This window comes from Syngnathus typhle, linkage group LG18 (assembly GCF_033458585.1).
Source record: "Syngnathus typhle isolate RoL2023-S1 ecotype Sweden linkage group LG18, RoL_Styp_1.0, whole genome shotgun sequence".
NCBI lineage: Eukaryota > Metazoa > Chordata > Actinopteri > Syngnathiformes > Syngnathidae > Syngnathus > Syngnathus typhle.
In genome coordinates, this window is record NC_083755.1 from 573,177 (window position 1) to 585,797 (window position 12,621).

Here is a 12,621-nt window from a genome sequence, read left to right on the forward strand (position 1 = left end):
TTTATTTCACTATAACAAATAGAAAATCAATCTTTGCTTACCGTGGGAACAAACGCACAGGTGCCAACATATGAGTTTCCCAAATTATGTAGGGGATGAAATTGTAGATCAAAGGAGTCAACTCTTAACATCTTCCAAAATACACAAAACTGGAAGTAGTTCATTGGGAATAACAAATAAATAAATAAATAAATAAATAAAAACGAAATGTTAACAGATATAAGATAGATAGATAGATAGATAGATAGATAGATAGATAGATAGATAGATAGATAGATAGATAGATAGATAGATAGATAGATAGATAGATAGATAGATAGATAGATAGATAGATAGATAGATAGATAGAAACAACAAAAAACAATTCGACAATAGCCATTTGGGGAAGGGTATACACACTTACCATAATCCTTCCAAAGGGGTAGGGCTGCTATTTTATGAAATCAGTTTCTGTCAGTAGACTAATTAAACCACATATATGTGCTGTAGTAATTATGTCTCTGCCGATCAGTTATTGTTTTTATTTATTTTTTTCAGAATGGAAAACCTATGGACCCTCCAACAATTGCCAGCGGCTCTCACGGCAAAAGTGGTGGCCTTACAAACAAAAGAAAAACATTCTCGATGGGTCCTAAAAGAGGATGGCACGGTGCAGGCTGAGGCCTCCCACTTTAACACAGTGGCGGCCCTCTGTGATGGCCACCGAGTGTGCAAAATTGTGCTGTTCGCAAATTTAGCCTCCGACGTCTCTGTCGGAGGTACATTTCGGTTTATTAATTTTGGCCGGGGAAGAGAAGAAGGGGTCCTCCTCTCCCGGCACGACACCACCATTTACGTGGCTGGGGGGATGGAGGTGACGCCTGATTTGGAGGCAAAGGGGACAGCTCTGCTGTACCCTTTAAGTATTACCAGGGAATTAAAGGACATCAGCCATGAGGATGGTGTCCTGTTTACGACAGACGGCATTGTCTCTGCTGTAAGATCACGCTCTCTCTTTTTGCTCCCTCTCCTTCATGAAGTATTGATGTTTAATCTGTCTTTGGTTTTTAGATCCGCCCCATTAGGATGGTGCTGACACGTGCGATGCCGGTCCCATTGGGCATCTTTTATTTGAAAAAAGTAAACTGATTTTTCTCTCTCTCTCTCACACTATGTGTGCGTGCGTGCGCATGTGTGTGTCTAAATATATATATATATCACACTCATTTCACCTGAGTAAGGTCCCTTATGGCATCATGTTGCCTTTGTAATTGCAGTGTAGATCTACATTCCAACACCTAGTACTAATTTGACATTTTTATTATAGGATCAAAGGGAAATAAAGGTCCTCAGGTGGCGGGAGACCAACTTTTTTCAAGTTGTAGTTGGACAGCGGCTTTCAATGACGCACATGACGACATCGTGTTCTGATGGCGTGGAGCTCCACACCACAGAAAATACTGTGATAAAGGTACCTAAAGCAAGCAGTTTTTTCCCGTGTATAAACAAAGGTATTTTAAATTTAAACAATGCTGTTATTTAATTGAGATAAACTGCTATCAGTGGCTCATCATCATCAAGGCTGAAGTCAGAATCATGCTTTACAGTTTTCTCTAAATCTGGATCACCAATTTTGTAAGATTTTGTCTCAGATACAGCTCTATCAGGAAGACATACAATTTCACTTGCTTCCCTGACTGTATAAAATCATTGTGGTTGTAATTATGTTCATGAGATTAATCAAATTGTTTTAGGTTTTACGTTTTTTATCTGTCTGCCTGTCTATCTATCTATCTATCTATCTATCTATCTATCTATCTATCTATCTATCTATCTATCTATCTATCTATCTATCTATCTATCTATCTATCTATCTATCTATCTATTGTCATGTAACGTGGAGTTGGGGAAAACAAATAGTGCAAAAACAAGTGAGTATGGATTGCTCCCAGGAATAAATTGGCAGGGCTGACATTCCAAATTTAAACAGCAGATGGGGCAAAATCTGAATTAGGTATTAGTGAGTGAATTGGCCAAACTAAAATTCCAAAATATTCCAAAAGATGGTGCCAAATCGTAGCCAGAAACCAAAATTGAGCGTGGTCTGACCAATGGAACACACACGAGAGCACAAAGGTGGTTTTTATTATTCTTTTAATTGTATTTTATTTTACTTGCTTGGCTAAAATATATTCTGTAACCGCTTAAAGCAATATTATCACAGAATTGGACTAAGCTGCCCACCCTTATGAGAATAGGGGTGTGTTAAGAAGGGTATAACAAATGAGTTCTTGGTTTCTTTTGATTTTATTTTATGTCATTTTGTTTTAATTGTATTTTATTTTAATTGCTTGGCTGAAATGTATTCTGTAACGGCTTAAAGCAATATTATCACAGAATTGGACTAAGCTGCCCACCCTTATGAGAATAAGGGTGTGTTAAAAAGAGAAAAGAAAGAAATCAATTCAAAAGGCTTTGATTTATTTTGATTTAATGGTTGACCAAAGTCTGACTTTAAAGTATTGGTTTTATAAAAGGGGAAGTAAAGAAAGGAGGAAGTAGGATGCCTGCCAAGGGGGTTGCCACAGAATTTCGGTGGAAAGAGTGAAACGGAAATGAGCTGCCCGGAAAAACCGCAGGGGATGAGCGTGGGAAGCTGGACAGTATAGAAGCCGTAGGCGTGGGAAGCTGGACAGTATAGAGGCCGTAGGCGTGGGAAACTGGACAGTATAGAGGCCAGCGGAAAAGGGAGGGGCCAGAGAAGTCTATAAAAAGGTCACCCTGGACACCGACGGGGCTCTCTCCTGGACCGCGGTCATAGTGAACAGAAGCCGGTAGGAGTTTCAAGACTTTTTCCAGAGCCTTCGAGATTTTTGTGTAAGACGCAAAATTGCTGGCACGGATTAACTTGGAAATACTCAAAAGAATTGGACTGGACAACTTTGCTTGAGAAACTAGGTGAGAGGACCGACTCCTTCTGTATCTCCGTGCGGGGAGGGAGACCGTTATTGGGGTAGTAGGGTCCTCCCATGACCAAAACTAGTTTCTAAATTAGATTTTTAGAGATAAAATCGAATTGATCACTCGACTTTATTTCCACCAAAAAATAACCCCCAAGTGGTACCCTCCTTTTCCTCTTTTCTGATTTAATTTTTGCAATCAAGATTACTCCAGGATTGAATGATTGTATTTGCAAGGGCATCAGTGAGTGGAATTGTTCAGTTTTTGGAGGATTGTGATTTGTAATTTTATTTCATGTTTCTTCAATAAAAGAGTGGTATATACTCATTTAATTCGTTGTGCGCTAATTTGTATAACTTATGTAGTCGATTGTTCGTGGATGGGTTGATAAATCGGTTTACTAACGGGAGATTTTAAGAATTAGAGACTAAAGCATTAGATTTATTTCCAAACTCTGTCTTTGCCATACTTCTGCTAATTTGATTTACTTCCGAAAAAAGAGAAGTAGGCTTGCGGCTTTAGCAAAAGCGGAACGGGGCCCGATCAAAAGTATTTAATTTACCCGGGCCGCGTCAAAACTACTTTGAATGATTCTGAGGGATTAATTTGCCTTCAGAATTTATGACCGGATAATAAAAATTCGATTAATCCATTTGAACCCGTATCAAATAAAATATTATTCTGTTGGAAACCATCGAGGTAGAGAAAGCACTTTTAGAGTAAGTGCTTATATAAATAACGTTATAATTAGTAAATAATGTAATAAACTTATTCTTAAACACTGCCATTGTTCTACTTCGGCTATTCTGACTTACTCCCGGAAAAAGGGAAGTAGGCTGGCGGCTTTATCTAAAGCGGAACGGTGCCTGAGCCAAAGTACTTAATATACTCGGGCCGCGCCAAAGCCACTTTGGATGATTTTGAGGGATTAATTGGCCCTCAGAAATTATTACAGGAACAATTGAATGCGAGGAAGCGCTTATACGGCTAAGTGTTTATATATACACCGTTAGAATTAGTGAATAATGTGTTAGACTTACTCTTAAACGCGGTCACAGCCCTACTTCTGCTAATTTGACGGGCTCCCGGAAAAAAGGGAAGTAGGCCCGCTCCTCCTTCAAAAGCGGAACGGGGCCTGAGCCAAAGTATTTAATTTACTCCGGCCGCGTCAAAACTACTTTGAATGATTCTGAGGGATTAATTTGCCTTCAGAGGTTATTACCGGATAATAACAATTCGATTAAATCACTTGAACCCGTATTAAGTAAAATATCATTTTGTCGGAAACAATTGAGTACGAGGAAACACTTTTGCGGCTAAGTGTTTATGAATATAACATTGGAATTAGTGATTAATGTATTAAAGTTCTCCTTTCAACCCTATCATTGTCATACTTTAGTCAATCAGACTTTCCACTGAAAAAAGGGAAGTAATCTCTTTACTTCCCCAACCCGGCCAGAGCAGGGCCATATTAAAAGTTACTTCGGCGAGAGCAGCGCTACAGGGCGCTATAGACTAACGAATCCCTGAGACCTTAACAAAGGCATCTAAAAGCATCCGTAACGAAATACCAGCATCAAACAACTGAAGGGAGCCATCAATACGGCGGGGTCATACCGGCGACTTGCCTCGAATTGAGTTACTCGGCTTGCGCGTCGGATGATTTAAGCGGGATTGACGTCGTATAGAAGTTGGGTTGATTCCAAGAGGATTAATTTAACTCGGGTGGTCAGCTGCGGACGAGTCCCTTCGCCCCGGCTTATCAAACCCGTTACCGGGGAGCCGGAGGCACTTTATTGGAAAGTGCACGTTTGACACTATCTATCTATCTAACCAACCTACCTACCTACCTACCTACCTACCTACCTACCTACCTACCTACCTACCCACCTACCTACCTACCTACCTACCCAACCGAACAAACCCAATCCATCTATCCATCCATCCATCCATCCATCCATCCATGCATCCATCCATCCATCCATGCATCATGTTTTCTCGTAGTGTTTTAAACCCATAATAAATTGTCAAAACATTTCTTTGCGCAGGAACTGGAAGAAGGGTTTCATGTTCTGGCCTTTAAAATAAAAGGCAAACACGTGGAGCTTGTCAACGTGAACAATGCCACCAAAACGGTTCCTTTGGATGAGTGGAGCCAAAGATTACCCGAGGGCCCTAATTTTCCCCCAGAGGGGTTTTTGTGGTAATTTTGTTTGAAATTTTGTTCTATTGTTTGTATTTCTTGTTACTTCTTTGTTCTTTTTAATATGTTCTATGATTAAAGTTTGAATTTAAATGCACAAAATAGTCATTGTTTCTTTTATTTATTTTTATTAAATTGAATTAATTTAATCTAAGTTATGATAATATATTTCACCATTTAGTTATATTTTGTTGTTTGTGTATAAATTGTGTATTGCATCATTATATTAAATGTATTAGTTGTATCAATTCAATAGATACTTTAATATTTCTTCTCCCCATATTTTTCCAACTGTTTTTTTTTTTAATTATGATCAATTATTATTGAATATTCCTACACCAAAATTCAACCTATTTGGACATATTTAGTTTTCCTTTCATAGGTTGGCTTGATAACCACATAAGGTACAACAAAACCAGAAAGAAAGTAAGTAGTAGGGGTGTAACGATACATCGATACACATCGATTAATCGATATAATGCTCTACGATTTATTGGTATCGATGCTAAAGGTAAACATCGATTTATATCGCCGTGTTTGACCTCGGACATTAGACGCGACTTTATTTTGAAATCCAGTTCATTGTTGCTTGCTTCCTCTTTCCGGCGTTGTTGTGTTGTGAGCAGAGCACGCGCGTGAAAGGGGAGGCGACAACTAGTACGCGGCTCCTGGGCTGGTGCTATGGCTAGTGTCCAAAGAGACGAGGAAATTTGCTCCCCTTTAGGCTTCAAGTCATTCGTTTGGAAGCACTATGGATTCCAAAGAAAAGATGGCTCAACGGACAAGACACGTGCAGTTTGTAAATCCTGCCATGCGGTGATCAAATATTCAGGTAGCACAAATCTCGCCGCACATTTAAAGAAAAAACACGACATAAAAGTTCAGTGTTAAAATAAGCACTTTGTATACTACAATACTCTTGTAATTTCCTAAATAAAGAGTTTGCAGTACCTTGTTGATTTTGCGTATGAATTGTTATAAATCAGGATATTGTTCTATATTTTTTATTAAAAAAAAAAAAAATCGGATCGTAGAGCACTATATCGCGATATATCGTGAATGAATTGCAGCAGGCTTTAAGATATCGTCAAATATCGTATCGTAGTTCTTTATATCGATATTATATCGTATCGTGAAAAAACCCGCGATTTACACCCCTAGTAAGTAGGTCTTTACTAAACGTTGCTAAATGTGCAATATGATGGGTGATAAGCAGTACATTCCCTATCTGTTGATTCTGTCGCTCAGCACCTGGTGGATGTCATTACCAGCAAAGTCATCCGCGTATTTAAGTGACCTAGTTTTATTATATTCCTATTGCAAATACGATTCCTATCTTGATTCAGTCGCTCGACACTGACACTTAGTGGCTGTATAAAATCATTACCAGCAAAGTCTTCGTGGATTTAGGTCACCCGTTTTATTAAATTACCGTATTTATTCTAATTATCACCCATTATTGTCCGATCGCCAAGGGGCACTGAAATGGGCGATAATATGTATATTTTCCTTATGTAGTATCTCACTGGTGTTCTTAACACGAGGACAGCGGCTGTTTTGAGCTACCTCTAACAGCGGGGTGCGTCAATTGACGCTCCATCGATGCGACACGCTACCGTCGCACATCACGTGTTGTACACGTCATATTAACGCGATTGTCTTGTTCGAGCCCATGCCCCGAGAACGTAATTGTGTGAGGATATTGTTGCGGAGTGACGAGTGTAATTATAGTCTATAGAGAAAAACAATTTAAAAGGGACGTTCAACGCGCTGTCAAATCAGTCATATTTAAACTTGCGCAATGACGTCGGCATGTGGTCGCGGAGGAAAACGTAAGTTTTGGGGGGAATTTTTTAGCAGCATGGGCGATAATTAGACGTATCAATGTTTTATTTATGCCATCGCTAACACACACAGGGCGGTTATTAGAATATGGGCGATAATTAGGATAATTACGGTATTGCAAATACAATTGCAAAGAAACAATTGGTTGAGGAGCAGTTTTATAGCAGATTTTTGTTGTTGTATTGCGATACCGTATTGCTAATGCTAATCTGTTGATTGTGTCGCGAGAGCGAGAGAGAGCGAGAGAGAGCGAGAGAGAGAGAGAGAGAGAGAGAGTGTCTCAGTAAAGATATCTGTCACACTCTCATTTCACCTGAGTAAGGTCCCTTAGGGCATCATGTTGCCTTAGTATTTGAAGCCTAGATCTACATTTCAACAACTAGTACTAATTTGACATTTTTATTACAGGATCAAAGAGAAATTAAGGTCCTCACATGGCGCGAAACCAACTTTTTCCATGTCAAACTTGGACAGCGGCTGTCCATGACACACATGACAACATCATCTTCTAGTGGCGTGGAGCTCCATTCCACAGAAAATACTGTAATAAAGGTACCTAAAGCAAGCAGTTTTTTATGTGTATAAACAAAGGTGTTCTCAATTGAATCAATACTGTTATTTACTTGGGATGCACTGCTATCAGTGGCTCATCATCATTAAGGTTGAAGTCAGATTCATGCTTTAGGAGTTTTCTCAAAATCTGGATCACCAACTTTGTAGGATATTGTCTCAGATACAGCTGTATGTCTGTCTGTCTATCTGTCTATCTGTCTGTCTCTCTGTTTATATATCTATATCTAACCAACCTACCTACCCAACCCCATCCATCCATTCATCCATCCATCCATCCATCATGTTTTCTCGTGGTGTTTCAAACATAATAAATTGTCATGAAATTTCTTTGCGCAGGAACTGGAAGAAGAGCCCTTTCGCTTTGTGGCCTTTAAAATCAAAGGTGAACAGGTGGAGTTTGTGGACGCCACCAATGCCACCAGAATGGTTCCATTAGAGGAGTGGAACCGAAAATTCCCCGATGGCCCTAATCTTCCCCTAGAGGGGTTTTTGTGGTAATTTTTTTTTTGTTCTGTTGTTTGTATTTTGTGTTACTTGTTTGTTCTGTTTAAAATGTTCTACTATTAAAGTTTAAAGTTAAATGCACAAAATAATCATTGTTTATTTTATTCATTTTTATTAAATTATGATAATATATTTCACCACTTCATCAACATTTGCCCCCTATAGAGACTACCCTCAGAGGCCGGCCTCTTCGACCTGCGACCAGAGATGCTGGCGTGGCTCCACGACACCAAGTTGGAACTCTGACGTTACACGTGAGAGAGAGAGAGGCAACGTCATTTGCCGATTTAGGTGACCCAGTTTATTATTTTGTTTATAGCAAATACAGTCGCAAATATATTGTTTCAATGTGTAGTTAATGGTATTAATGTATTGTATAGTATATGATTTTAATCTATTTTAATCTATAATAATGGTATTTTACCCATGTCTTATTTTGGGATATTTGTAACTTCTGCTGTCTTTATTTTAGTATTCTGGAATACTATGGTTTATTTTGAAAATGTTGCTCAGATGTCGCATGTATTCCCATTCTAAATTGATAGATAGAATTTACGGTAGCGTTCTTTGGCCCGCTGTCCAAAGAACATAGAAAACAATACGGAATGCGATCATCTCATGTGCGGTGGCACCACAAAGTAGATTACAGAAGTTAACTCAGCAGCATGGACGGGTTCCAGGCAGTTACTGCGACCGCAAGGGGGTAAGTATTACTAAAAAGAAGCACACAAGTTTCAAACTTGCCGAGTGGACAGTGAAGCAGAAAATAGATTTGTCAAAAAGTGTGAGGAAAATATGCACTGTCTGCCGACTCACATTTTCCATAGTCCATGTGGAACTGACTCACCTTAAGCAACACGGTGGACACGAACGAAAAAACGCACAACTAAGCAAGGGGGAACCTGGACAGATCCATCAGGCAACGACAAAGATGGTACGTAAATATCTTTTTAAACCCTCTCAAGGTTAATATGAGAATGTACAATGGATGTCTATCGTATAGAAAAAGCTATATTAGATTTTGGGTGTAATAAACGACCAGGTAAAGTGTCCCAAATAAACCGGAAGTGACCCAAATTAGACCAGAAATGACCAAAATCAAGCCGGAAGTGACCTTATTTCAACACTAAGTGCCCCAAATAGCTACATTTGCGCTAACGTTTTTGTTTTTTGTCCGTTTTAACCCGTTTCAACATTTTTACCCCAAAAGTGAACCTCCTGAGGCCGTTTTTTTTTGTTTTGTTCTTCTACATTTTCTAACTGATTCAACCCGTTCCAACTTTCAACTGTACATCTTTTGCCTACCTATTCCACAACTTCCCACTTACCAAAAATTCCAAATTCGAAATTCAACCATATTATCCAAAATTTCGTTTTTCTACTCTATATTCTACATTTTTCAACCGATTCAACCCATTCCACCTTTCAACTTTTCATCTTTTGCCTACCTATTCCACAACTTCCCACTTACCAAATATTCCAAACTTTCAATTTTGAAATTCACCACAAATTCACCAAATATTCTACATTTCTCAAGTAATTCAACACGTTTCAACATCATTCGGCAGCATTCCCCAAAGAAGTTATTCATACATTTCGCCTTCACACGCAATTTCTCCAGAAATTGCAAAATTCTAGTTCAATGTGACATTGTTAAATGCCATCGATTCGCTACCACTATTTTTATGGGACTTATCTTCTCACCAATTTAAGAAGGCTCTGAAATCACTTCTCTTTGACACTTTCCATATGAACCTGGATCCATTCATTATTCTCTTTAGTTATAGTTTTAGTGTGTTTTTTCCCTACTGTTGTATGTTGTATGCCAGGGGTCACCAACCTTTCTTAATTCGAAAGCTACTTCCTGGGTACTGATTAAGGCAAAGGGCTACCAGTTTGACGCACACTTCCGAAGTAGCCAATTTGCTCAACTTGGTTTTCACTATGTGTTATTATTGTCATTTCCAGTTCACATGTAAGTGTGATTTTAACAAGAATAGCAAAAATACAGTCAAACCTTGGATTTTGACCACAATCCGTTCCAAAAAGCGGTTCGAGAAGAAGAATTCCGAATCTATTTTTCCCATTACAAATACAGTGGAGCTTTGGTTAACGACAACAATCCGTTCCAGAAGGCTGTTTGAGAAGTGAATCGTTCAAATTCCGAATCATGTTTTCCCATTACAAATAATGGAATAAAAATTAACCCATTCCAAGCAAAAAAACGCCTTTTTTAAGCATTTGTTCATTTGCGCATTTTTGTCCGATCGTGCAACTGCAGCGCACCGCCGAACGCGTAACCGTAGCGCGTTGCCGACCGCGCAACTACACCGCACTGGTCGCAATATTGTGACAGACCCGTCACTGAAATTTAGAAAATATTTTTAAAGTCCTGATGTACTATCCAAAATTTAAGTGGACCTCAGTGCGCAGGGACCTTAATTTGGTCCGATCACGCAACCGCAGCGCGCTGGGCTCTCACTGTTGCATTGCTTTAGGAGCGTCTTTGTGTTTTAGGACGGCTTTACTGCTCCCACTTGCTTCCTTTGGAGGCATGATTAGAGTTGTTGCAATCCTCAGAGTAACGAGAATGTAATAACGAACGGAGTCAGTAGGCATGGGGTCCTCTCGGCTCACGAGATTCGACAATTGAATTTTGAACCCATGAATGCAGAGCACAATGGATTAGCAATCCATTGCCTTAACCTCTCCGCAACCTCGTCTTGTTCATCTGGCATTGACAATACACGTTATGTACGTTGTACCAAGATACTTTGTGAGGCCTGAAAATCCGACGAGGATGTGATATGAAATGATGAGTGGAGAGCACAGTGGAGTAGCAACCCATCGCCTAAATATCTCAGCCATCGCATCTCATGCATGAGTTGTATGGGCGACATGATATGGCATGTACGGTGTAGTATAAGCTACAAGGTAAAATGATACGGTACTTTAGATGTGAAACGAAGAAGAGCTAAGCCACAAAAGAAGTGACACTGTCAACAAAGAAAAATATTTGTTCAATGTTGTCTCACCCCAAATCTTTGGGGTCCTCGGATCTGCGCAGTTGGATAGTTCCATCAACATTTTAACATCAACATTCTTTCATGGTCTGCCTGGGTATGTCGGCTGAAGATCCCAAAGAAAAGACGATAAATTTCTTGTATGCTATTGCATGATCGTATAGCGTTATGGCCGTAGCATCCCCGTAACGAAGCTGGGTCATGGGGTCATTAAATTACCCTTCTGAATTTGTCTGTGTTCACTGTTACTAAACAGTCTTCTGTTGAACACAAGCTTCCAGACATTACGTCCACCTACGTTTTAACATCAACTTTATTTCATAAAGTTCTTCCAAATTCATCTTGGCGAAACTCCCTTAGGCGTTCCCATCTTTTTTTAGGGCTGGCTGCCACGAGGAAGTGGTCGACACACAATTATGACCCTGAAAGGACTCGTCTATGATATTAATCAGAATTCATTAATGACTGAAATGCAGTCCTCAGGTCCATTTTATATTCGCTACCAATCAGAATGTAACGAAGCTTTTTCTACCCAGTTTCCAACTAGGGCTCGAGTTAGGACTATGTAAAAGTGTGCCCCCGTGTGAGGGTCAAACTCACAACCTTCAGATTATGAGACTGACACGCTACCACTTGCACCAACGAGGGTTTGTCTTTGCATTTTGTGCAATTGTTTTTTACTGTAAAATTAATTCAACCACCGCCCATTTTGATCAAACTTAACTAGGCTAGGATTTCCAACTCAGACTAGGGTTCCAGGAAGGGCTAGAGTTAGGGTTGGACTATATATAAATCATGCGCCGTGTGATGATCAAACCATCAACTTTCAGATTATGACACTGACGCGCTACCGCCTGCGCCGACGAGTCTTCGTGGCACCTGTCTTAAAATTCTATTTTTCTGTAAAAAAGATTCAACCACCGGCCATTTCCATCAAACTGCAATTCATCGAAAGAAAAAGTTACTTTTGTCTGAGCATTCTCAAACTTGGGTTTCCAACTAATGTTTCCAACTGGGGCAAGAGTTTCCGACAAGGGGTCGAGTTAGGGTTAGGACTAAATAAATTAGAGCCCCGTGTGAGGGTTGAACTCACGACCTTCAGTTTACTAGACTGACGCGCTACCGCCTGCGCTAACAAGGCTGTGAACCGCTGGTTTTACAAACCTGTTTTACTGTAAAACTGATTCAACCACCGGCCATTTCAATTAAACTCAACTTTTCAGACAGAAAACTTTATTCTATTCTGAGCAACCTAGTATCTTCTGAAATTGACAATGATTTTACTGTGGACTATAGAAAACAGCGCCCCGTGTGAGGGTCGAGCTCACAACCTTCAGAGTTTAAAACTGATGCACGACCACTTGCACTAACAAGGTAATATGTCAATTGCATTACAATTCTCTTTTACGATAAATTGAATAATCCACAGGCCATTTATGTCAGTAACAATTGTGAACTTCACTTGGCAGGCTGCAGTCATCAGAAGTCGTTGCCATGTTTCACTTGGTACAGTCTTTCATATGGCTATGTGGC

The 12,621-nt window shown here is 39.7% G+C and overlaps 1 non-coding gene across 1 annotated transcript; it reads right to left on the reverse strand.

Annotated features, from left to right (window-relative positions):
- Positions 1-12,156: 12,156 nt before the first annotated feature.
- Positions 12,157-12,229, reverse strand: trnat-agu (transfer RNA threonine (anticodon AGU)). The gene has a single exon. It is a non-coding gene; the product is annotated as a tRNA-Thr (tRNA).
- Between the last annotated feature and the right edge of the window lie 392 nt (positions 12,230-12,621).